This window comes from Abramis brama, assembly GCF_963993115.1.
Source record: "Abramis brama genome assembly, chromosome: 15".
Classification (NCBI taxonomy): Eukaryota; Metazoa; Chordata; class Actinopteri; order Cypriniformes; family Leuciscidae; genus Abramis; species Abramis brama.
This window is the reverse complement of record NC_139977.1, coordinates 721,910-749,870: the sequence shown is the minus strand read 5'-3', so window position 1 is coordinate 749,870 and position 27,961 is coordinate 721,910. Positions and strand designations below refer to the sequence as shown.

Below are 27,961 nucleotides of genomic sequence, written 5' to 3'. Positions count from 1 at the left end.
AAGTATATAAAAAAATAAAAAATAAAAATCTACTGAAATTTCAGTTTTAGATAAAAATAAAATTCATCTAAGTCTGCTGACTGAAGATTTCATGAAGCACCAGACAAATGGTATGTTTGTGTGTGTGTGTGTGTGTGTCTGTCTGTGACAGGTTCTGGTAAATTAGCGTGCCGTCATCTTTCTGAATTTATTTCAAAACATAATCGTAAAAGTTTAAATATGATCTTTTAAAATTAAAAGACTGTTTAAATAAAATCTTTAAAGTTTGAATACATTCATATCTTCTATTTATCTTTTAGAAGATTACTTTAATGATTTTGTTTAATGGTGACCTAAAGTATAATTGTTATTAAACAATGTCTGTTCAAAAACTTTAGATTGTAGAAAAACTGTACTTTTTAGTCGTTTTAAATCTCATTTATATGAAAAGATTCAATCAGCATTTTTTTTGTCCATGCGGGGTTTCAATTTTTATGGTGGGGGCTTTCCATAGCTATAATGAATTTTGTACCGTACACCTAAACACAGAAAACTACATTTGTACATTTTCAAAATGAAATAAACAAATAAATAAATCATTTAATATCATTTTGTGCACACACACGGTTCTAAAAAATAAACTAATCTCTATTTTAAATTAAATTATTATTATTAATAACATATGTTACTAAAATGTAAACAAAGTTTTAGCTAAATAAATATATAAACAAAAACACCTTACAGCCCCAGATCCTTCAGAGATAAACCACAGTGTGATCTGAAGCTTCAGGAAACAGGGTATCAGACCAGATGAGTCTCGGGGGACAATGTCACAGTAAATCTAGTCTGCTAACGCCTTTTACAGAATACATCCAGAGTTTATACTAAATTCATTTAAAAGCATAATCATACAAGTTTAAATAAGGTATTTTAAAATTAAAAGAAATCTTTAAAGTTTTATTAAAATCATATCTTCTATTTATTTTCTTAGAAGATTACTGTAATGATTTTGTTTAACGGTAACCTAAAGTAGAATTTTTACTAAACAGCGTTTAGTTGTTGATTGTTGAAAAACTGTGCTTGGTCATCTTAGATCTTTTGTCCATACAACATGTTGTCAAAGTTTGTCACAATGTTTTGTTGTTGTGTTGTTTTTAAGAAATCCGAGGACTCCACATTGCTCTTATTTAGACTAAGTTGTATCATCTGCAAAATCACTGACCCGGCATAAGTAAAGTTGGTCTTGAGCGAATATTTAATTTTATCAGTCATAATTCAAAGTATAAGTATACGATCGTATAAGATCATTTTAACTTGTATTCCCCGAACTATCCTTAATCAGTGTGGAATCACACAGGGTGAAACCCTTTACTGAGAATATACTATCGGTTATCTACTCAAAATATATGTAGAAGTGTAAAATCGGTGTTTAAAATCTGTCTGCTGGCCGCATGAATAGACTTTGGGGAGAGCTGATGATACAGGAAGCATGCCCTTTGACCTCCTCGATTGTGGAGGCTTTTTTTTTTTTTTTTTGTTAAAGACCCAACTACAAGTTAGTTCTCCCAAAAGAATTTCTCCCATCTAGTGGTTCTCCCATCTACTCGCTTTTTCAAATGCGTGTTGCAACTGCGGTAGCCTAATGTGTCAAAAGCTATGACAACATGGCTTCCAATAGCGCTTCATTGAGTTTAACGATACATGTTTTTGTACTGTTATGCCAGCTATATAATGATTTACACAACCAAGCAATGAAAAAAGCTTGTAATTTAGACCATACCTTTGACTTGCCTGTCGAGAAGAAATCAGGCAACTTCCCTTTCAAAGTCTTTCTCCTTCATTAGATCTTTCCACATGGGGAAAAGCTATCCTGATATTTATTTACATACCGATAAATTAAATGTTAGCTTTTAGGCGTTAACGATTCCTTCTCCCGTGGCTCGGCATAAGTATGATCCTACATTATAATGTACTGTGCAGTGCAACCTTTCAAATTTGCCGGGGCAGTATCATTGCCTCCCATATGGTCTAGCGGTTAGGATTCCTGGCTTTCATCCAGGCTGCCCGGGTTCGACTCCCGGTATGAGAAGACATTTTTTTTTTTTTTTTTTTACATTGTCAACAAAATTCAAGTTATTCAATAATCATTTTTAGTTATCCATAGTCTTAGAGGCCTACAAGTCTTAGAGGCCTACACGAACTGCAGAAACAAGCAGAAGATACGTAAAAACTCATAAATGCTGTTTCAGTAGGCTACTGAATCATTTTCACAAATACAATTATATAGAATTCAGAAAATTTCACTATGGAATATTTACTTTATCTATCATAATTTCAATTTAGTACATCATCATTTAAACTTTTCATCTCATAATTATGACGCATAGTCATAATTGTAATTTCAACTTTTTGTTATAATTATTACTTAATTCAGAATTACAATTTTTGTCAATTACACCTTTTTAATGTAATACTTAAAACGTTTTTAAGGCATAATTTGGTTGTTGACTATAGTAGTGTTGATGATGAAACGTGTTGAGTTAGGCTAGCGCTTTTTGCCCCTCTCTGGTATTATAGTGTTTCAAGATGGCGGAACGACACGGAAGCCTCCTTGGACTTACCCGCCCCGTGTAAATAAAGATAAGAAATGTTTCGCTTACGAGGATAAGTCAGATCATTGGCAGAGGTCATTTTACACCCATGAGGACATATTTTATGAATACAGACAATGATTTTAGCTAATAAAATAAAACATTTTCAACGAGCGAATCTACACATGAGAGGCCTTCAGAAGTCATAACTCCAGGGGTCAACGGCTTAGGCCCATTGGTTTCGGTATTTGTAAAAATCAAATACTGTATTACACTTTTCAAAGTTACAATAAAAAGACCTGTTGTGTTCTGACACAAGGCCATTAACTTGTTTTTATAAATGTATTTTGCTTATTTCTACAAATATCGACCTGAAAAATGAAAATCAGAAAAAACAGAAAAAACATTGTTTTAAAATACAACTAAACCATGATAATGTTTAGTTTAGATGTTGATGACTAAGCTTCTGGCATATAGTGCAACCACGCAACAAGAAATCTAATATTGGTGTAATCTTTGCGAGGTCTCACTCACGACACACAACTTTGTAAATAAAATAAAAAATATTATGGAAGTCATTGTACTGTAATTTAACCATATTTTATTTATTAATATTATGGCTTCATGTTGATTTAAAGTTTTTAATTGTTATTAACAAATACCTTTTAACATCCGGCACAAAATGAAAGAGATGTATTATTTGAAAAAAAAAATAAAAAAAAATGGAATGTTCACAATCACTATGTGTCAAAAACAGTATGTGTGTAAATAGTTGTGCAAAGTTCCACACCCTATGGACTAACACATAAATAAATATATATAACATACACAAAACATTTCTTAACTAAGCAACTGTTTCTTAAATTATCAGACACTCACCGCACTGATGTTAACATCACCATATATTGTGTTTTCTACCATGATTGTAGTAACTATTGTCCCACCATTCTTCTGGGCAACTGTTAAGTTAAGCTGATTAGGGTTCTGAATTAATGGCTGTCCGAATGTTGTAGAAATATTACGCTGTCGTCGTTGTGGAAGGTTGTTAGGCTGTTGATTTGTCATGTTTCCAGAATGTGTTTGAACGCACAGCGTTTGAACGTCACCATCTGTTAAAAAATGAACAATTAAATACACAACCAAAAACCATGTAAACATTATAGTAAAGCTTATTGAAGATTGAGAAACATATTGACTACTAACAAAGTAAATTATACATCTTTTCCTACGTTTGATATTCTTTTTTCTGATTTTTTTCACTATCGACTTGATCCTTTTTAATGCTGTTTTCTCTCCATATTTATTCTGTAGTTCCTCTACTGTGTCTTCCAACCTCCCTGTTGTTGTTCTTCTCCTGCTGTGTTAACCAAAGACAAACAGTTAGAAGAATAAAATGTATGTACAATAGCAAAAATAAAAGTTGGTCATTAGTTGTTAGGGTTAGATACACCTGTAGACACATTCACACACCCGTTCGCCTGTTTTCATTTAGCATACACCAGAGTTCAAACATTCACTTTTTCAAAGGGTCGAATGATTACGCGGTCAAAATTTCTCTTTTTAACATGAGAGTTAAAAAATGTACACGAGTCACGACGCATTGCATTATGCACCTGACCTGCCGGCTGATGAAGTATTTATTACATCAAGAAAACATGAATACAACACACTGCACTTGGATGAATACATTTATTAGATTTATTTAATAATATTACCAGTTCCATATTATCTTTATATAAGACATATAAAGACATCTTAAAAATAAGACAAAAAATGATTTTATTTTTTAAATTTGACTGCATTCTTTACTTTTTGATTTATGAATTATAACAGACTGATGGGAAAAACATTATTTTGCAGTTACTTTTTTAAAATTTGTTTTATTATTCAACTATCTCTTTCTTTTTGTTAGATTTTTATTAGTTGTAATTTTATATATAAACATTTAACTTTTAAAATAAAGGTTTTACAACAACATCACCATCTTCCGCTATATTTTGGCCTCCATGCTCATCTATTTACAGTATATGATATTGGTGAAGGGGGCCAGCATGAATATATATTTTTAGGGGGCCCCCCGAATTCTCTACGGCCCCGTTCACATCGCATCGTAAGCGCATAATATCACCTGCTCAAGTACGTCTTGACGAGTTTCTTCTGTATTAAACAGCGAATCTTCTCAGTCAGATCGTCGCAAGATCTCAGGAATCCTCTCACACTGCTTGTGTTCACGAGCTCCATCGCTGCACTTTTGTGCGGCTGTGTGTGACTCTTAACAATTCAAACAGCAGCGCGGAGATGTGACGTCATGTGTCGAGCACATCTTTGCATTTCTTCTGAAACAACAATTTTTAACATCACTATCGCAACACTTATCGTATTGCCGGCTGGGATTGTAATGTTTTGTATGCCGTTTTCTTTACACTCACCCCGGATATCTGTTTCCTGCAGTTAGCTGTAATGTTAGTGAACTCTAGGTCTTCTCTTTGTTCATATACGACAGTATTCGCATGAATTGGCTTGATTTGATAAAATTATGTTTTAAACCATCATCTTCACTTGAGACATTTACATTATACCGTCCTAGTTTTTAAATAGCGCTAAAATGTATATTTTAACCCTTTATGCGGATATGCCGTACAAGGTTCTCTGTTCTCTGGTTCTGTGTTTTTAAAAATAAAGACAAGGATACCTCTTTCTATAAGCGACCCTTAAAATCTGTGCATACAACAAAACACGTGTAGGTGTACGATGATTTATCAACAAATTACTTTTGTTTGAAGAAAAACTTAAATCAGCTGGTGCTTGATAACTATTGAAGTTATGATGCGATATTTATCACGTTTTAATTTTAACTCAATACTCTATGAACTTTAACATCTTGTTGGTCAAATTAACTTAAAGCCTACGCATCCTAGCTACTTTCTAAATGTGTGTAACAGAACTTATGGTGAACAATTTAGCCATATGTTTTAAACGTGTAATGTTTAAACAAATTTTGTTACTGGACTGAGTGAAAATAATAAACTTCTCTTTTGTTTTTATGCATCAAGTTAAATGCAAATGATAGGAAAACTTTATGATAGGAAAGTACGGACGGCGCCTTTGACCAAGCCTCTACATATGGGGCACTTGCTCAGAGAAGGCGCACATTCTTTGCACACAACTAGGTGACCACAGGGGATGAAGACAATGTTCACTTCCTTATCCATGCAAACTTTGCATGTGCGCTCCTCTTGAAGTCTTTTTAACTGTTCCTCCATAGGCAAGTCTGAAAGATCTTGACTAGGGGATGCAGCTTCATTTGTCTCGACCGTCAGGCCACACTCAAATTCCATCTCTAAAGCAGGATTGTTCTCTTGTTCTCTCACAAATTCTATCGATTCGCTGTCTCGCAATCTTGCTTGAATCTGATGAACAAACTCTTGGCCCTTTTCTTGCAGCAGGTATTCACATCTTGGAAACCACTTAGCATGTTCTACCCATGGATCATCACCAGACTCCCAACATCTGAGTCCACCATCGCAACAAAAGCACTTCACGTCATCATTACGACCAACATAGTAAAAACCAGCCTTTGCCAATTGTTCTGGTCGAACAATTATTCTTGAGGGCCAGTAGACAAATGTGAGCAACCTTTCTTCACACTGTTGCATTGCCGATACATTGGAAAGGTCGCCACCAGATAAAGGTACATTATCTGCACGGTCATCTCGAACGAAGCGGCAGTGGGGGTAATGCCTCTGGTGTTCTGATACTGCACGATCTCCCGGTTCCCAGTTGCTAAGCTGGCCTCCACAACTGAAGCAAGCCACTCTGTCGCCCTGGCCAAGGTAGTAGAAACCACTTTTGGCAAGCTCGGCTGGAGTTACTGGTGCAAGAGGCCAATTCTGAAAGGTGTCAAGGCGTTCCTGTTCCCGACGCATGCCAGGATTGTGACAAGCCGGAGGTCGCTGGTGAGACATATCCATGTTTAAGTAAACTTCTCCATTTGGCCTGAAACGGGTGTCGCAGGGGCGGAAAGCTGTAGCATGGCTACGCGGGGAAAAGGCACTTTTGATGAAGACAAAAAAAAAAAAGGGGCCACAGGGCGTGTCCACTCAAGCCCTTCTCTCTGCTGGACATCCCATGCGACACCCGTTTCAGGCCAAATGGAGAAGTTTACTTAAACATGGATATGTCTCACCAGCGACCTCCGGCTTGTCACAATCCTGGCATGCGTCGGGAACAGGAACGCCTTGACACCTTTCAGAATTGGCCTCTTGCACCAGTAACTCCAGCCGAGCTTGCCAAAAGTGGTTTCTACTACCTTGGCCAGGGCGACAGAGTGGCTTGCTTCAGTTGTGGAGGCCAGCTTAGCAACTGGGAACCGGGAGATCGTGCAGTATCAGAACACCAGAGGCATTACCCCCACTGCCGCTTCGTTCGAGATGACCGTGCAGATAATGTACCTTTATCTGGTGGCGACCTTTCCAATGTATCGGCAATGCAACAGTGTGAAGAAAGGTTGCTCACATTTGTCTACTGGCCCTCAAGAATAATTGTTCGACCAGAACAATTGGCAAAGGCTGGTTTTTACTATGTTGGTCGTAATGATGACGTGAAGTGCTTTTGTTGCGATGGTGGACTCAGATGTTGGGAGTCTGGTGATGATCCATGGGTAGAACATGCTAAGTGGTTTCCAAGATGTGAATACCTGCTGCAAGAAAAGGGCCAAGAGTTTGTTCATCAGATTCAAGCAAGATTGCGAGACAGCGAATCGATAGAATTTGTGAGAGAACAAGAGAACAATCCTGCTTTAGAGATGGAATTTGAGTGTGGCCTGACGGTCGAGACAAATGAAGCTGCATCCCCTAGTCAAGATCTTTCAGACTTGCCTATGGAGGAACAGTTAAAAAGACTTCAAGAGGAGCGCACATGCAAAGTTTGCATGGATAAGGAAGTGAACATTGTCTTCATCCCCTGTGGTCACCTAGTTGTGTGCAAAGAATGTGCGCCTTCTCTGAGCAAGTGCCCCATATGTAGAGGCTTGGTCAAAGGCGCCGTCCGTACTTTCCTATCATAAAGTTTTCCTATCATTTGCATTTAACTTGATGCATAAAAACAAAAGAGAAGTTTATTATTTTCACTCAGTCCAGTAACAAAATTTGTTTAAACATTACACGTTTAAAACATATGGCTAAATTGTTCACCATAAGTTCTGTTACACACATTTAGAAAGTAGCTAGGATGCGTAGGCTTTAAGTTAATTTGACCAACAAGATGTTAAAGTTCATAGAGTATTGAGTTAAAATTAAAACGTGATAAATATCGCATCATAACTTCAATAGTTATCAAGCACCAGCTGATTTAAGTTTTTCTTCAAACAAAAGTAATTTGTTGATAAATCATCGTACACCTACACGTGTTTTGTTGTATGCACAGATTTTAAGGGTCGCTTATAGAAAGAGGTATCCTTGTCTTTATTTTTAAAAACACAGAACCAGAGAACAGAGAACCTTGTACGGCATATCCGCATAAAGGGTTAAAATATACATTTTAGCGCTATTTAAAAACTAGGACGGTATAATGTAAATGTCTCAAGTGAAGATGATGGTTTAAAACATAATTTTATCAAATCAAGCCAATTCATGCGAATACTGTCGTATATGAACAAAGAGAAGACCTAGAGTTCACTAACATTACAGCTAACTGCAGGAAACAGATATCCGGGGTGAGTGTAAAGAAAACGGCATACAAAACATTACAATCCCAGCCGGCAATACGATAAGTGTTGCGATAGTGATGTTAAAAATTGTTGTTTCAGAAGAAATGCAAAGATGTGCTCGACACATGACGTCACATCTCCGCGCTGCTGTTTGAATTGTTAAGAGTCACACACAGCCGCACAAAAGTGCAGCGATGGAGCTCGTGAACACAAGCAGTGTGAGAGGATTCCTGAGATCTTGCGACGATCTGACTGAGAAGATTCGCTGTTTAATACAGAAGAAACTCGTCAAGACGTACTTGAGCAGGTGATATTATGCGCTTACGATGCGATGTGAACGGGGCCGTAGAGAATTCGGGGGGCCCCCTAAAAATATATATTCATGCTGGCCCCCTTCACCAATATCATATACTGTAAATAGATGAGCATGGAGGCCAAAATATAGCGGAAGATGGTGATGTTGTTGTAAAACCTTTATTTTAAAAGTTAAATGTTTATATATAAAATTACAACTAATAAAAATCTAACAAAAAGAAAGAGATAGTTGAATAATAAAACAAATTTTAAAAAAGTAACTGCAAAATAATGTTTTTCCCATCAGTCTGTTATAATTCATAAATCAAAAAGTAAAGAATGCAGTCAAATTTAAAAAATAAAATCATTTTTTGTCTTATTTTTAAGATGTCTTTATATGTCTTATATAAAGATAATATGGAACTGGTAATATTATTAAATAAATCTAATAAATGTATTCATCCAAGTGCAGTGTGTTGTATTCATGTTTTCTTGATGTAATAAATACTTCATCAGCCGGCAGGTCAGGTGCATAATGCAATGCGTCGTGACTCGTGTAAATTTTTTAACTCTCATGTTAAAAAGAGAAATTTTGACCGCGTAATCATTCGACCCTTTGAAAAAGTGAATGTTTGAACTCTGGTGTATGCTAAATGAAAACAGGCGAACGGGTGTGTGAATGTGTCTACAGGTGTATCTAACCCTAACAACTAATGACCAACTTTTATTTTTGCTATTGTACATACATTTTATTCTTCTAACTGTTTGTCTTTGGTTAACACAGCAGGAGAAGAACAACAACAGGGAGGTTGGAAGACACAGTAGAGGAACTACAGAATAAATATGGAGAGAAAACAGCATTAAAAAGGATCAAGTCCATAGTGAAAAAAATCAGAAAAAAGAATATCAAACGTAGGAAAAGATGTATAATTTACTTTGTTAGTAGTCAATATGTTTCTCAATCTTCAATAAGCTTTACTATAATGTTTACATGGTTTTTGGTTGTGTATTTAATTGTTCATTTTTTAACAGATGGTGACGTTCAAACGCTGTGCGTTCAAACACATTCTGGAAACATGACAAATCAACAGCCTAACAACCTTCCACAACGACGACAGCGTAATATTTCTACAACATTCGGACAGCCATTAATTCAGAACCCTAATCAGCTTAACTTAACAGTTGCCCAGAAGAATGGTGGGACAATAGTTACTACAATCATGGTAGAAAACACAATATATGGTGATGTTAACATCAGTGCGGTGAGTGTCTGATAATTTAAGAAACAGTTGCTTAGTTAAGAAATGTTTTGTGTATGTTATATATATTTATTTATGTGTTAGTCCATAGGGTGTGGAACTTTGCACAACTATTTACACACATACTGTTTTTGACACATAGTGATTGTGAACATTCCATTTTTTTTTATTTTTTTTTTCAAATAATACATCTCTTTCATTTTGTGCCGGATGTTAAAAGGTATTTGTTAATAACAATTAAAAACTTTAAATCAACATGAAGCCATAATATTAATAAATAAAATATGGTTAAATTACAGTACAATGACTTCCATAATATTTTTTATTTTATTTACAAAGTTGTGTGTCGTGAGTGAGACCTCGCAAAGATTACACCAATATTAGATTTCTTGTTGCGTGGTTGCACTATATGCCAGAAGCTTAGTCATCAACATCTAAACTAAACATTATCATGGTTTAGTTGTATTTTAAAACAATGTTTTTTCTGTTTTTTCTGATTTTCATTTTTCAGGTCGATATTTGTAGAAATAAGCAAAATACATTTATAAAAACAAGTTAATGGCCTTGTGTCAGAACACAACAGGTCTTTTTATTGTAACTTTGAAAAGTGTAATACAGTATTTGATTTTTACAAATACCGAAACCAATGGGCCTAAGCCGTTGACCCCTGGAGTTATGACTTCTGAAGGCCTCTCATGTGTAGATTCGCTCGTTGAAAATGTTTTATTTTATTAGCTAAAATCATTGTCTGTATTCATAAAATATGTCCTCATGGGTGTAAAATGACCTCTGCCAATGATCTGACTTATCCTCGTAAGCGAAACATTTCTTATCTTTATTTACACGGGGCGGGTAAGTCCAAGGAGGCTTCCGTGTCGTTCCGCCATCTTGAAACACTATAATACCAGAGAGGGGCAAAAAGCGCTAGCCTAACTCAACACGTTTCATCATCAACACTACTATAGTCAACAACCAAATTATGCCTTAAAAACGTTTTAAGTATTACATTAAAAAGGTGTAATTGACAAAAATTGTAATTCTGAATTAAGTAATAATTATAACAAAAAGTTGAAATTACAATTATGACTATGCGTCATAATTATGAGATGAAAAGTTTAAATGATGATGTACTAAATTGAAATTATGATAGATAAAGTAAATATTCCATAGTGAAATTTTCTGAATTCTATATAATTGTATTTGTGAAAATGATTCAGTAGCCTACTGAAACAGCATTTATGAGTTTTTACGTATCTTCTGCTTGTTTCTGCAGTTCGTGTAGGCCTCTAAGACTTGTAGGCCTCTAAGACTATGGATAACTAAAAATGATTATTGAATAACTTGAATTTTGTTGACAATGTAAAAAAAAAAAAAAAAAAATGTCTTCTCATACCGGGAGTCGAACCCGGGCAGCCTGGATGAAAGCCAGGAATCCTAACCGCTAGACCATATGGGAGGCAATGATACTGCCCCGGCAAATTTGAAAGGTTGCACTGCACAGTACATTATAATGTAGGATCATACTTATGCCGAGCCACGGGAGAAGGAATCGTTAACGCCTAAAAGCTAACATTTAATTTATCGGTATGTAAATAAATATCAGGATAGCTTTTCCCCATGTGGAAAGATCTAATGAAGGAGAAAGACTTTGAAAGGGAAGTTGCCTGATTTCTTCTCGACAGGCAAGTCAAAGGTATGGTCTAAATTACAAGCTTTTTTCATTGCTTGGTTGTGTAAATCATTATATAGCTGGCATAACAGTACAAAAACATGTATCGTTAAACTCAATGAAGCGCTATTGGAAGCCATGTTGTCATAGCTTTTGACACATTAGGCTACCGCAGTTGCAACACGCATTTGAAAAAGCGAGTAGATGGGAGAACCACTAGATGGGAGAAATTCTTTTGGGAGAACTAACTTGTAGTTGGGTCTTTAACAAAAAAAAAAAAAAAAAGCCTCCACAATCGAGGAGGTCAAAGGGCATGCTTCCTGTATCATCAGCTCTCCCCAAAGTCTATTCATGCGGCCAGCAGACAGATTTTAAACACCGATTTTACACTTCTACATATATTTTGAGTAGATAACCGATAGTATATTCTCAGTAAAGGGTTTCACCCTGTGTGATTCCACACTGATTAAGGATAGTTCGGGGAATACAAGTTAAAATGATCTTATACGATCGTATACTTATACTTTGAATTATGACTGATAAAATTAAATATTCGCTCAAGACCAACTTTACTTATGCCGGGTCAGTGATTTTGCAGATGATACAACTTAGTCTAAATAAGAGCAATGTGGAGTCCTCGGATTTCTTAAAAACAACACAACAACAAAACATTGTGACAAACTTTGACAACATGTTGTATGGACAAAAGATCTAAGATGACCAAGCACAGTTTTTCAACAATCAACAACTAAACGCTGTTTAGTAAAAATTCTACTTTAGGTTACCGTTAAACAAAATCATTACAGTAATCTTCTAAGAAAATAAATAGAAGATATGATTTTAATAAAACTTTAAAGATTTCTTTTAATTTTAAAATACCTTATTTAAACTTGTATGATTATGCTTTTAAATGAATTTAGTATAAACTCTGGATGTATTCTGTAAAAGGCGTTAGCAGACTAGATTTACTGTGACATTGTCCCCCGAGACTCATCTGGTCTGATACCCTGTTTCCTGAAGCTTCAGATCACACTGTGGTTTATCTCTGAAGGATCTGGGGCTGTAAGGTGTTTTTGTTTATATATTTATTTAGCTAAAACTTTGTTTACATTTTAGTAACATATGTTATTAATAATAATAATTTAATTTAAAATAGAGATTAGTTTATTTTTTAGAACCGTGTGTGTGCACAAAATGATATTAAATGATTTATTTATTTGTTTATTTCATTTTGAAAATGTACAAATGTAGTTTTCTGTGTTTAGGTGTACGGTACAAAATTCATTATAGCTATGGAAAGCCCCCACCATAAAAATTGAAACCCCGCATGGACAAAAAAAATGCTGATTGAATCTTTTCATATAAATGAGATTTAAAACGACTAAAAAGTACAGTTTTTCTACAATCTAAAGTTTTTGAACAGACATTGTTTAATAACAATTATACTTTAGGTCACCATTAAACAAAATCATTAAAGTAATCTTCTAAAAGATAAATAGAAGATATGAATGTATTCAAACTTTAAAGATTTTATTTAAACAGTCTTTTAATTTTAAAAGATCATATTTAAACTTTTACGATTATGTTTTGAAATAAATTCAGAAAGATGACGGCACGCTAATTTACCAGAACCTGTCACAGACAGACACACACACACACACACACACACACACACAAACATACCATTTGTCTGGTGCTTCATGAAATCTTCAGTCAGCAGACTTAGATGAATTTTATTTTTATCTAAAACTGAAATTTCAGTAGATTTTTATTTTTTATTTTTTTATATACTTTTAAAGAACAGAATGTTTTTCAACTTTAGTTAAATTAGCAAGATAACCATTTTAATGTATACCGTTTTTTATGTAATATGATTTTTATTCTTTTGTTTATCAAAAACAATTGGATCAATAAGATATTTATTTTATAAGCATTTAATTATATACTTTTATAAAGAACTGAATGGTTTTCAACTTTAGTTAAATTAGCAAGATGGCTATTTTATTTTATACACTTATAGGCCTAAAGAACGGAATGTTTATGTAATATGATTTTTTTTTATTCTTTTGTTTATCTAAAACTGAATTAAATGGTTTCAGTAGATTTTTAGTAAGATATTATTGCATATTATTTGTGTGAAATATAAAACATGATTAGGGTAACTCTCTTTTTCTCACTTTCACTGTTACCTCAGGAATGTGGAGGGGGTCATGTCAGAGGACGCACACACACACACACACACACACACACACACACACACACTACTCTGGCTGGAGAGGCATTCAGAAAAAACAGTGTTTTTGTTTTACAACTTTTAATAATGTATTGAATTTAAAAACATTATTACGACTTTTAATAAATGTATTAAATTTAATTAAAAAAAATAAAATAAAATAAAAACAACATTTTATAAAGATATCATTTAAACTTTGAAATAAATTTAGCCCTATTGTCTCATTCTGATCGCTGAATAAACCTAGCAGGAGAGAGAGAGAAACACTGACATTTATGTTATATTATTTTATAATCTTTTCATTTATACTTTAAACGAACGGTATGTTTTTTCAACCTTGGTTAAATTATTTTATAATCTTTTCATTTATACTTTTTAAAGAACAGTATGTTTTCAACTCTTTTTTTTTGTGATAGGCTTTAGTATTTAGTAAAATCCTTATTCATTTTATTCTTTTGTTTCTCTAAAACTGAATTAAATGGTTTCAGTAGATTTTTGCTAAGATATTATTGTATATCATTTGTGTGAAATATAAAACATGATTAGGGACAACTCTCTTTTTTTTCACTTTTGCTGTTACCTCAGGAATGTGGAGGGGATCATATCAGATGCTGACACATTTCCTAACAGCACTTGTGATGCCATATACCCAGACATACACACACACATACACACAAACACATAACTGAACCGGACAACAAATTCAAACTTTCTGTCAAAAACAGATGTCTATCACAAACACAGAAAATACACCCAGCTTGTGTGCACAAGAGATAATGGGTGTGTGACACAGTCTTCAAACTTTCTGTCAAAACCACATGATCTACGACTAGCTAGGACAATAGGGCAAACCATAACAACAACATATGCCGGAAAAACACCGGTAGATAAACCTGTCAAAACACATGATCGAAGGGTCAATAGGACAATCCATATCCATATCAATACACGCCAGAAAGGGCGGGACAAGGCCAACCGTCAACCGGAAGGGCGGTGACCAGATGTCTTATCTGGGGGCGGGACCGGAAGTCATCAATCATTTTGACACATGGTATAGTATAAGTACTACTCATGTACACCTAGGAGGACTTGAGGGTGAGTGAATCATGGGCTAATTTTCATTTTTGGGTCAACTAACTATTTAATGCAGTGCTAATCAACATAGCCTGTATAATAGAATTTAATAAAATAATATATTCTCACTCTGTGTTAAGAAGCAACATGAAACCACAGAAGTAATTTCAAACATGACTGACATGTATTGTGATTTTGGAGTAAAACATATTATACTCATAAATTGTAGTGTTTGACGTGACGGTATGCTAGCAAACAAACTAGCTTTCTTTGTTGTCAAGAGCAATTGTTTTATTACTAATTTTGAAAAGTAAGTCCAGGTAAGATCATGTGAATGTTTTCATTTGAATCATTTCATAATTGAAAGCAAAGAAGGTTAAGTGAGAGGTTCGATTAAAAAAGAGAGAGATTTTTTTTTTGTTCTACCGAAAATATGCTGGGAGCCCACTATTGCTATAGTAACAAACTACACTTTTACATGCATCTGATTGACAGATAAATCATGCGATCTTATTTCACTGTTGTTGAGGTTTTTTCAGCTTTGTACGAAGTTTGCTTCATACATTTAGTTTAACTGTATTGTTAAAGAGGGCAAGCTTTACAATTCAATTGAACTGTGTCCATGTTTTTAAGACACTTACATTGTTCTTGCTCCGTCCATGCAATAACTTCGTCCATGTTATGAGCCATTTACTTCAACTGCTCAGTGCTCTGGTATTATCAATGGGATGACCCATTTCAGGAGTTGCCACAATTAAAATTTAAAATCAGAATATGAGCATAGCTCACTTAAGTTACATTCACTATAATATTGAAGCTTTAAGGCGGGCATACACTGTGCGATGTCTGTGTGAATTCAGCAAGATACCTACTCACACTGAACGAGTAGATCGCATGCGATGTAAAAAGCCAAAGCTCAGCATTATGTGCTCACACTGTACGGTCCGATCATCGAGCTGCGACTGCTCACACTATACGTGTGAAATATGTGCGATAAACCCCCGTGCCGGGTAGCGCCAATAGACGATATCATGTATCCAGAGATATTGCCAAAACAAGCATCAGCTATCAATATCAAAATGATTTAGCATTTCCAATTTATGTATTAAATTATTATTAGTATTTTTGTATTATTATTATTATTATTAGGGAAGGCCTAGGCTACTGACACGACATGCTAGTGCGTGCCAGGGCCAGTTGTGTTTCCACTGTCACTTCCGGGGCTTGATCGGGGCTTACTCTGGGCCAACGGCCAGGATTTCTGGCCCGTCGAATACCTTGGGCCAGAGCGGGCCAGCTCGGGCTAGAGGAGTGGTTACGAACAGAGGCGGAGTTTACCTGAGTCAGGAGACGGCAGCGCCGGATGATTCTGTCAGCATTAAAGACTTTTAAAATTATTTAACTCACGTTCATATTTGAATGCCTTCTGTTTGTGATGCAAAAGACTATGCGCGCTAACCATTACCATAGTAAACATAGTAAACGCTTGAAGATACGCATAGTAAAAAAACAGTGAACGCTTGAAGAAATCAGACCAATCATAAAGGCTATCACAATCATGTTTTTATTTGATCTGTCAGTAGCCTACGTCTCGTCTCTTTATACCGGACTATCATAAATAAAGCAACTTTTTTTTCGGGAGCTTCCTCTGTTTCTCTGACTGAAAATATCTTTATGGGAGTCGAAAGAGTGCTAAAGCTCCTCAGGTCGTATTTTTGGTGGCATATATTTGTAGAAATTATCATTCTTTCTAAATGTGATGTAAATATGTCCTGTAACGCGACTGAAGAAGTTAGTGTGTCCTCTTTCTTTTGTGAAATAGACCTAACGGTAATTTATTTCTGTGTGACTAATGTGCAATTTTGACATAAATTAATTCATTATGATCAATGTATCACTTTTTATTGTAAACCTGTGGTAAAACATCGATGCTTGGGTTTTAAATATTCAAGTAAACAAAAAAAAAAAATTCCAGCAAACGGTCGCTTTTATCATGTTTGTTTTCAACGCTGTTTCCAGTGATTTCTGATTAGTTTTCTGATAAAACTTCCATTTGTTGGTGAAATGATGGGTTAGTGTGACGTTGCTCCAGAGAGGCGTGTTACGGGCGTGTTTTAGTGAAGCGCTGTGGAGCTTCTGGCCCGACAGTGGAACAGTGTCCCGGCACGGCCCGTTTAAAGCCCTGGCTCGCACTGGCCCGACAGTGGAAACGCGGCTAATGATGTATATTTACATGTTTTTGAAGGGCTGATCATTGTAGCCAATCACAGACAAATCTGATGAGTGCGTGAGCACAATGGGCAATCAGAGGTGTTTACGATTCCACTCAAAGTGTCACATTTTTTACATTTCAGTACCGAAGTCGGTACCTTTGACAACACTAGTGGAAAGGAGCTTGAAGGGCCAGACAAAAACCACCCAACAATGAAACAGTATTTTGGAGAGGGTGGTTTGAGTGGAAACAGAGAGTTTGGGACATGACTGACAGATTCTGATGATAAATGGGCAAACAAGTCAACTTCTCCAATATAATTCTCCCGTGCTGGAACCAAAAACTCACTCTCAGTGGCGGGACTCACTTCCATGCCCTCGAACTCCACGAGAACTCCCTCTGCGATGTTTCTCGGCCACTTCAGGGGGTGCGTTAAAGTGGACAAATAACCTTGTTATAGTAGTGCTGCTGCTCTAATTAAATCCAAATTTTAAGCTGGTTTTACTGTGGGATTCCTTTTTAATGAAGCTTTGAACTTGACATTACACAATGCACATTGAGCCGCCTAATGCGCCTTCAGTCCATTTCACTGCGCTGTTTCTCGGCAGCCTCAGAGGGTGCGTTAAAGTGGACATAAGCCCGTTATATCCAATGTGCTTGACTGTCATCATGCACAATTTCAGTCATACACCCAAATGGGCCAACAATGCAATGGCTTTTCTAATTGTATTGTCATGTTTGTCGAATTCATGGGTCCATAACTTCAAAATGATACAGTAAAAATGTCTAAACTTGTGCATGGTGACATTCAAACACATTGGGTATAAGGCCTCAGTGCAACTTTTAACGCACCCTCAAAGACAGCTGAGATATAGCGCCCCCAACTGAGACAACAATGCAATGGCTCTCCTAACTGTTCTGTCATGTTTGTCAACTTCATGGGTCCATAATTAAAAAATTCTGCAGTAAAAAATCTGAAATTGTGCATGATGATAGTCAAGCACAGATGCAGGGTATAAAGCATCAGTGAAACGGCCCCAAATAGGCCAACAATGTGATAACTCTTCTAACTGTATTGTCAGATTGGGTCCATAACTTTAAAATGGTACAGTAACCATGCAATGGCTCTTTCAAGTCAATTCAATTTAATTCATACATTCATTTGTATAAAGCCTTTTACAATACATATAATTTCAAAGCAGCTTTACAGAAAATGCCAGTTTCTATGTTACAAAACCATAATAAAATTTTATGAAATATCAGAAAGTACCGTTGTAAGATAGTATAAATATCATACATGCATTTAACCAAAATTATTGTGCATTTTAAAGCAATAATAAAAAGATCGTTTTGTATAATCCATGTTTGATGTTCTGAAGTCCTTGCAGGGGTAGGTTTCATCTATTCAAAGGTCTTGGGTCATCTGAAGTCTTCATAAGAGGCTGGATCCAAGCTGGAGCTGGCATAATCTCTAGTTACCTCGTGAAATTGAAATTTTGTAATAATTGTTTTAAAAAAATTCAATTGATTTTGACATTATGACACGTGCAATAATTAAAGAATGATGTAATTATATTTTGTACAGTCATTTTATTTATTATTATTATTATTATTATTATTATTTATTTACCTTTCAAAATAGTTTATTATTCTTTTCTGAAAATAGACACAATAGAAATAGGGTCCTAAAAAGTGTGAATAGGAGAAAAACCACATGGTCCCTAAATTGAGCTGATGACATGTACAATAATTAAAGAATACTGTAAATCTATTTATGTGCCTTTATATTTTTACAGTCAATTTTCGCTGATATATCAGTGTTATTTGCATTTAAACATAGTTAACTATTCTTTTATTCTGTTTCAAATTACAAAACGTGTGAACTGTTTTTAATTTATTTTTTTGTCTTGTATATACTTATTTTCTTATTATAATTATTTTTTATACTAATACAACATAATTATTTTATGTAATCTATTTTCACAGTGTTGCAGAAACATCACATTAACGCATTTTAACAGCATTACTGCTGTTGTTACACTAGTTTGAAGTAGTACTTTAAGTAATAAGTGTTTACAAATGACATTGTAAGAAAAAATGATGTGGACGTCAAAGATCTCAAAAATTAAGTTTATTAAGTTTAGTTAAGTAGTAACAAAGTACAGACAGCACTTCGGATTAAGCGGAGTCAAACATAATGAATCTCATCCTCTCAGCTCAAACATTTATCCTCTGTTTTGTTTGTCTTCCCCCTCTACATGTAAATGAAGCTCTGTTTTTAAGTGTAATTTAAGAATAACAGATTCGTCTTCCCTCTCAACATGAGGCTGAAACTCTGTCTTAAATGTAAATTGAGGATCTTTCCTCTGTGCCCACATCTTTGATGTTCTGTAAAATCAGAACAGCAAAAGGTTAAGGTGATAAAATTACTGAGATTGGATGTAATTGTCTCTATATGATAATTAAGCTCTTTTAAGTGAAGGAACATTTTGATATATATATATATATATACAGGTCCTTCTCAATAAATTAGCATATTGTGATAAAGTTCATTATTTTCCATAATGTAATGATAAAAATTAAACTTTCATATATTTTAGATTCATTGCACACCAACTGAAATATTTCAGGTCTTTTATTGTTTTAATACTGATGATTTTGGCATACAGCTCATGAAAACCCAAAATTCCTATCTCGATAAATTAGCATATCATGAAAAGGTTCTCTAAACAAGCTATTAACCTAATCATCTGAATCAACTAATTAACTCTAAACACCTGCAAAAGATTCCTGAGGCTTTTAAAAACTCCCAGCCTGGTTCATTACTCAAAACCGCAATCATGGGTAAGACTGCTGACCAGAAGGCCATCATTGACACCCTCAAGCAAGAGGGTAAGACACAGAAAGAAATTTCTGAATGAATAGGCTGTTCCCAGAGTGCTGTATCAAGGCACCTCAGTGGGAAGTCTGTGGGAAGGAAAAAGTGTGGCAAAAAACGCTGCACAACGAGAAGAGGTGACCGGACCCTGAGGAAGATTGTGGAGAAGGACCGATTCCAGACCTTGGGGGACCTGCGGAAGCAGTGGACTGAGTCTGGAGTAGAAACATCCAGAGCCACCGTGCACAGGCGTGTGCAGGAAATGGGCTACAGGTGCCGCATTCCCCAGGTCAAGCCACTTTTGACCAGAAACAGCGGCAGAAGCGCCTGACCTGGGCTACAGAGAAGCAGCACTGGACTTTTGGACAAATTTTGCATGTCATTCGGAAATCAAGGTGCCAGAGTCTGGAGGAAGACTGGGGAGAAGGAAATGCCAAAATGCCTGAAGTCCAGTGTCAAGTACCCACAGTCAGTGATGGTCTGGGGTGCCATGTCAGCTGCTGGTGTTGGTCCACTGTGTTTTATCAAGGGCAGGGTCAATGCAGCTAGCTATCAGGAGATTTTGGAGCACTTCATGCTTCCATCTGCTGAAAAGCTTTATGGAGATGAAGATTTCATTTTTCAGCACGACCTGGCACCTGCTCACAGTGCCAAAACCACTGGTAAATGGTTTACTGACCATGGTATTACTGTGCTCAATTGGCCTGCCAACTCTCCTGACCTGAACCCCATAGAGAATATGTGGGATATTGTGAAGAGAAAGTTGAGAGACGCAAGACCCAACACTCTGGATGAGCTTAAGGCCGCTATCGAAGCATCCTGGGCCTCCATAACACCTCAGCAGTGCCACAGGCTGATTGCCTCCATGCCACGCCGCATTGAAGCAGTCATTTCTGCAAAAGGATTCCCGACCAAGTATTGAGTGCATAACTGAACATAATTATTTGAAGGTTGACTTTTTTTTGTATTAAAAACACTTTTCTTTTATTGGTCGGATGAAATATGCTAATTTATTGAGATAGGAATTTTGGGTTTTCATGAGCTGTATGCCCAAATCATCAGTATTAAAACAATAAAAGACCTGAAATATTTCAGTTGGTGTGCAATGAATCTAAAATATATGAAAGTTTAATTTTTATCATTACATTATGGAAAATAATGAACTTTATCACAATATGCTAATTTATTGAGAAGGACCTGTGTATATATATATATATGTATATATATATATATATATATATATATATATATATATATATATATATATATATATATATATATTGGAGTGGAAGTTGTTGGGAACGGAACATAATTTCTTATAGACCCCCCTTTGATGCTCTTGGCCCAAAGTAGCATCACAACCACTCGCTTTTCGTAGATAACACCTCCCGAAACCTGGTGGGCAGGTGCCCCAGTGGCGGCATAGCCCTGGCTTAGGTTGTTCCCTTATGGCCATCAGAGAATCTTACCCGTCTTCGGGATCTACGCCTCCTGCACACTGAGTTATGGCTCTACTTCACTTGAGCAAAATTATCATAGTTTGTGATTATGAAATGTATTCATTTTTTATTTTTTATAAGAGGTAACCAAGAACCATCATATCCACTTGGAACATTCAATATTGATCATGGAATTATCTATAATCTAACTATAATCTAATGTTTAAACATAGAACGTATACATCAATCTATAATCTAATGTTTAAACATAGAACACATAACATAATGCATTGGCAAATAATAAGAAAGATACATACACATACAGCCGTTTTAAAGGTTACATTCCAAATTAAACCAGAATAGGCCTTATCTCCATCATGCATTTGTTTTGCAAAAATCTTGTCTTTCTTCAAGGCCTTGTTGGGCTCTCACAATGTCAGATGTTCAGTGGTGTTCACATCAGTGATGTTAGCATATTGATTAGTTTTGATTAACTCAAATAATCAACAATCAATAGACAATATTGTGTGTGTGTGTGTGTGTGTGTGTGTGTGTGTGTCATTTTGTGTCCATTTTCTCAGTGTGGACATCCTTTATCCACTTGTTTTCCCTCTATGTTGAAAAACTGCTGTCCGTAGTCTCTGAAATGTTTTTTTTTTTCTGAAATCTCCTCTTGTTTCACTTCTCATTCAATTTTTTTTTTTTTTTTTTTTACTTGGAGCGCAAGTCCTTCTAGAAGAAGCAGTCACTGGTGTTGTTCGAGTCTGTGCCGATGGTGGGTCTCAGGGTTTCTAGGTCTTTTAGGCCTGGAGTTCTGGATCTTGCAGGTCTGGAAATCTCTATTCTTTTCTTTTTCTTGAGAAAATCCCCCTGGCTCCACTTCCTTCTCGTCCTTCAAACGACCAGATCACTTTTCTCCAGGAAGTTACAAATTTCAGGCAAACATCTCGATGCTTATATCTGAAACTATAATCAAAAGAAGAGGTTGCCCCCCTTTCCCACACAAGCATCTTTTCACATTCAAACATCAAAGTCACAGAAGTTTCATCTCGAAACATGCTAAAAATGATTTCTAAACATAATGTCATTAAAACATTTATTATACATTACAACTACATATCAATGGTAATAAAACATGTTTCATAAATCATAAAGAATCACCCCCCTTTTGATAGTAAACCTTTTTCTACAATGTGTTACTATCATAAAACTAATTCTAATTTGCATCAGCATTTGCTTGTGACTGAGCTACAGTCATGTTGCTCGTGTAGTGATATGTCTGACAAGGTGTGAATGACTTCTTTTTCCTTCCAACAATGCCAACTGGGTTTCTAAATTGCCTATTTTCTTAAGCAAACCACGATAGCCCATCTTTCTTTTGTGTGAGAAGTGACACTGTCTTGCCTTGTGTCCCATCTTTCCACAAGCAAAACAAAAAACTTCCTGATCTTCCTTTCTTTTCTCCAAACAGTGCCTTGCAATGTGACCATCCTTTCCACATGCATGACAGACAAAGTTTTGAAGAGGTCTCTCATTGTCTTGACAATGTCTAGCAATGTGACCAGCTTTTCCACATGCATAGCAAAGAATAACACCTTCTGAATTTATTCTTGCAAATCTCCTTGGTCTATGATGGAAACCATTAGACAATGTAGAACATTCTCTCTCGCCAAAGGCAGCAACTGGATGTCTAGATTTGGCAGCTTTCATTTGACTATTTGCATTAGCATTATTGTTGTAAAACTGTGTCATTTTAGCAATAATGTCATTATATTCAGAGAGGGGTGTAACTAGCATTGTCACAGCAGACCGGGTGAGTGGGTCACATTTGTTAATCAAGGCAGACTTGAAACTGACATCATTCTTAGTAATATCAGGATTGCCACTGAAAGTTTTAAACTTCTCCAATAATCGTTTTTAAAATGCTGCTGGATGCTCCCCTTTCCTCATGTGCATCTCAGATATTTTATCCCAATTAACTGACATCACACCTAAGACTTCAAGCAGTGCCTTTTTCCTCTCTGACTTATTAGAATTTCTGTCCTTTACTTTCTGAGTTAAGGCTCCAGACAAAGTGTCAGGCAGGCACATTCTTAACAAAACGCATGCATCACCATCTGTTAAATTGTAAACTTCAGCATATTCCTCCAAGTTTTTCAGAAAATCTAATGGATCTTGTTTGACCGTATCAAATTTACCAATATTCTTGATCACAGTTTCTAGTTCAGTTGGATTAAATCCTCGGACTATGGTAGAAGTCATTGGTTCTTCCCTTCCTTCACTAGCACGCATAGTCATAGTAGCATGGACTGGTGCCATGGGAAATCTGACTCTACAGTCAGAGTATTGGCTACTGAATGACTGAGAAACTTTTTCCAAACCCTCAGTCCTGTCTTCCTGTAAATATGGCATTTCTGGAACTGGGTTACACAATGTGACACCTAACAATGACTTACTAGGGTTTTTCTCAGTTGTGCCATTCTTTATCATAAACTGACAAGCCGCCTTCGCCTCCTCCAAATTGTTGGACAATGTTTCCACAAATGATTTAAGCATACTATTGTTAGTTCTAAGAAGTACGATCTCATTCTGCATCTTTACCTTTTTTTCTTTCCATATCGTTTCACTAGCCAGGTATTTTTTTGTAGAAATTACACCAACACTGAGTCGCTCATTTTCAGCCTCCAACTCATCTACTCTCCTCCTAGTTACTTTGTATGAAGCAAAAAGTGCTTGAAGCGCATTAGCAATTTTCCCATTTTTGTTCTTAGGCATTTTGGGATCATTTTCAAACTTGGAGATAGCCCACTTGTACGGTTTATCAACAATATTCTCTATTCCGTCAAACATTTCCTGAGAACCGTGTTTAGCAATGTATTTAACAATCATTTCTTCCATTTTCAAAAGTCTTATCGGGCTTTAGAGTATCTCATGATATAATAGTTATTCACAAAGTCTGATTTAGATGACTACACGTTATCTAGTTCCTTTAAGATATCCGTTAGTCTAATTATTAACAGCTCCAGTACTTCGGACGCAAATGAACAAAATAGCAACACTACCTGAGGCTTCTAAACTTAACCACAGCCACAATCCATTGAACCTTAAATTTCATTACGCAAAACAGTTAAGAAATGTAACACTGTCACAGTACGTCGGACGAAACCACACTACGTTGGGTTTTAAGTTGTTTTTTTTTCTTTTTTTCTTAAAACAGCTTGATAATTCACAATACTTCGGGCATAAACAATATATATCAAAAAAATTAACACTGTCACAGTACATCAGACACAACCACACTACGTCGGGTTTTTATGTTATTTTCTTAAAACAGCTTGCTTATCAGTACTTCGGGTTCAAACAATATTTATGAATTTTAAAACAATGCCACAGTACGTCTGGCAAAACCACACTGCTTCGGGTTCTTTGCACATCAGACTCACTAGTCTAGCCTATGCTATAACACACAATAGTTGTGAAATAATTCTGTGACCACACTGTGTCGGGTCTATTTTCAATTACCGATTTTACTTCACAATCGGTTTCAAGTACATTAGAAACATACACATTTGTTTCAGTTACTTTAGAAACAACCAATCTGAAATAACTCTGCCACCACACTACTTCGGGTTTATTCAATTACTTTAGAATCTTAACAGAATTATAAGAGACCAACACCAAATTTCAGTTACTTTAGAAACTTTACACTTAAGCACTTTTTCAATTACTTTAGAAACAACAATTCCAATACAAGTCTGCCACCACACTGCTTCGGGCTTACTCAGTTACGTTAGAATCTTAAACAAAATTGTACGGAATAGGCTTAAAACTCCTCCTGCTAATACTGAATAAACCAAATTCGATCTCTTCTGTCCTTAATTTTTCTTTTCTAGATTTTTTTTTAAAACGAGGAATTCCTTGACAAAAACAGCATAAATGAAAGAAAACAGCTTTTTCTTACCTTTTCCCTTTTTTGTTGGAAATCTGTCGATTCCTGGGTCTGGCTCGCCAATGTAAGAAAAAATGATGTGGACGTCGAAGATCTCAAAAATGAAGTTTATTACAGCAAAGTAGTAACAAAGTACAGACAGCACTTCGGATTCAGCGGAGTCAAACAGAATGAATCTCATCCTCTCAGCTCAAACATTTATCCTCTATTTCGTTTGTCTTCCCCCTCTACATGTAAATGAAGCTCTGTTTTTAAGTGTAATTTAAGAATAACAGATTCGTCTTCCCTCTCAACATGAGGCTGAAACTCTGTCTTAAATGTAAATTGAGGAACTTTCCTCTGTGCCCACATCTTTGATGTTCTGTAAAATGAGAACAGCAAAAGGTTAAGGTGATAAAATTGCTGAGATTGGATGTAATTGTCTCTATATGATAATTAAGCTCTTTTAAGTGAAGGAACATTTTGATATATATATATATATATATATATATATATATATATATATATATATATATATATATATATGTATTGGAGTGGAAGTTGTTGGGAACAGACCATAATTTCTTATAACATAATGGGGAGAAAAAGGGAGAGAAATATGGCGAATGTGAAACTTCTGTGTTTGTGTCAACTTCTCAAAGACACACAGGACATCTGTGTCATAAATCTGCTCCTCTGTCCTCATATATTACATATGAAGGTGAAATACTTTGTCAGTGTGTCTGAATCAGTGTTTCTGACTCTTCAGGCTTACCTGTGACGCTCCATGAAGACAACGAATCATGGAGGACAGAGAAACATTCAGAGATGGAGATGTTTCTCCAGCATTCAGGTACATCACAATCTTCATATGACCTTAATGTTATGGATAATACAGTGTATGTCACATAACAGGGTGTTCTGCATGTTTGCCATGATTGGGAAGGTGTTCTGAGAGCTAGTCTGGTGCCGTGAATGGAATAGATAGATGGCTGGATTTATCCTTGTGCAGTGTCTTCACTCTTCAACTTTTGTGAAGCTTCTTGGATAGACTTGGATAGATTCCCTATATGAGGTTTATCGACATGTAAAATAAGCTAAATGAAAATGAGTTTCTGTCTCCTATTCTGATAAAGTCAATTCCATTTGGAGAAATCATTCTCACCGGAGTCCAGCTGTGTGTCCATGAAGAGTGACCAGTCTATGAGAATACCAATAACATTTACTGGAAAATACACACCAACTGATCTGACGTACAAACTTTTCTGTCTAGATAAATAGCTAGATAGATGATGCTATCATTATACAAGTTGTCGTATCATATTTGTCATTTTTGACATTCTATTCTGTTGTCTCTATTATGTGAAATAGAGCCCTGCACGGGCCTCAAATCTAGGCCCGAGCCCGGCCTTGGCCCGAGACGCTCAGGCCCTAGCCTGACCCGTGTCCGACAGCTCATCAGAATTATCAGCCCGAGTCCGACCCGAGCCCATGTTTTGTTTTTTTTTTTTCACAGCGGCAGCCTGCCCTATTTGCAGCCATTAAAATATGTCCGTTGTGTTAGTTATGTTTCTTTTCTTTTCATTTCTTTATTAAGTTAATTTAGACAAATGTTTTGGAGCATTTAAAAAAAAAAAAAAAAAAAAAAACACGACCAAGCAAGCCGAGCCAACAGCGAGTAAAACATGTTTGATCAATTTAGCCTCTCAAATCAACGCTAATACTTTACTTGGCAACAATAAAATCCATAGATATAAAACACTTCAAGCATATCACACAGACAGTTAGTTTAATGTTTATTTATTAAACCACAGCGAGTAAATTTTTTTTAAATACTGAGGCAGGCTCAGGCTGCTCGCAACAGCGCTCGCAAACGAAATGAGCAATAGCTAATCTAAACAAATTAAATTAAATAAATCAAAAACAAACTTGCAGGTTATCTTACCTCAAAAATGCACCACAGAACATGGCCATTCTTTTTTCCAGTAGTTTCCAACAGTTAAACGAAAATAAAGTCCAATCAAATGAAAAGTTAGAACAGTCTCTTACAGAGCATCGTGGAGAAAAAGAATAACATCCACAGTGGAAGATTTTAACCCAGTCCTCTCTTCTATCACTCTGCGATTTTTCTCTTAATATTCTCCATTATTTGTACATGAGGTGAATCGCTGGTTGCGCTGACGGGAAACCTTCTGTGTGTGTGCGTGCGTGCCTGCGTGAGACTGTCATGTCAATCATATGTCAGTGTAATTATAAGATTATGAAAGTTATGAGGTTATTAAATGTCTTTCTATGTTTGTTTTTCTATCGTCGACGTCAACTTCTCATATTTTTTTAATTAATGTCTAAAAATATAAAAAGAAGGATAACCCAAAAAAGGCCCGAGGCCCGGCCCGCATGTGAACTATGACGTGAAAATTGGCCTGAAGCCCGGCCCTAGGGGCGTAAAAAAGTCGGGGCCCGTCGGGCTCGGGCTGAAATGCAGGGCTTTAATGTGAAAATACAAAACAACATTTTGGATGTATGGATAACATTATCATGGTGCAATGTAACTGTCATGACTGACGACAGGAAGCAATTTGCAAGTAACTTGTTTATTGAAGATAACTGGAACAACAATGTAGAAAGAGTAACAGCAGGTGGGTGGCGCAGGGACTTCGATGGTCAACAGTGGTGCAGATGAAGTGACGTGACTCGG

General features: G+C 35.9%; 1 long non-coding RNA gene across 1 annotated transcript; it reads left to right on the top strand.

The window, feature by feature from the left end:
- The first annotated feature begins 8,139 nt into the window (after positions 1-8,139).
- On the top strand, positions 8,140-12,795 carry LOC311097876. The gene is made up of 3 exons (XR_014609342.1): positions 8,140-8,584; positions 9,356-9,483; positions 9,604-12,795. It is a non-coding gene; the product is annotated as an uncharacterized lncRNA (long non-coding RNA).
- Positions 12,796-27,961: the final 15,166 nt, after the last annotated feature.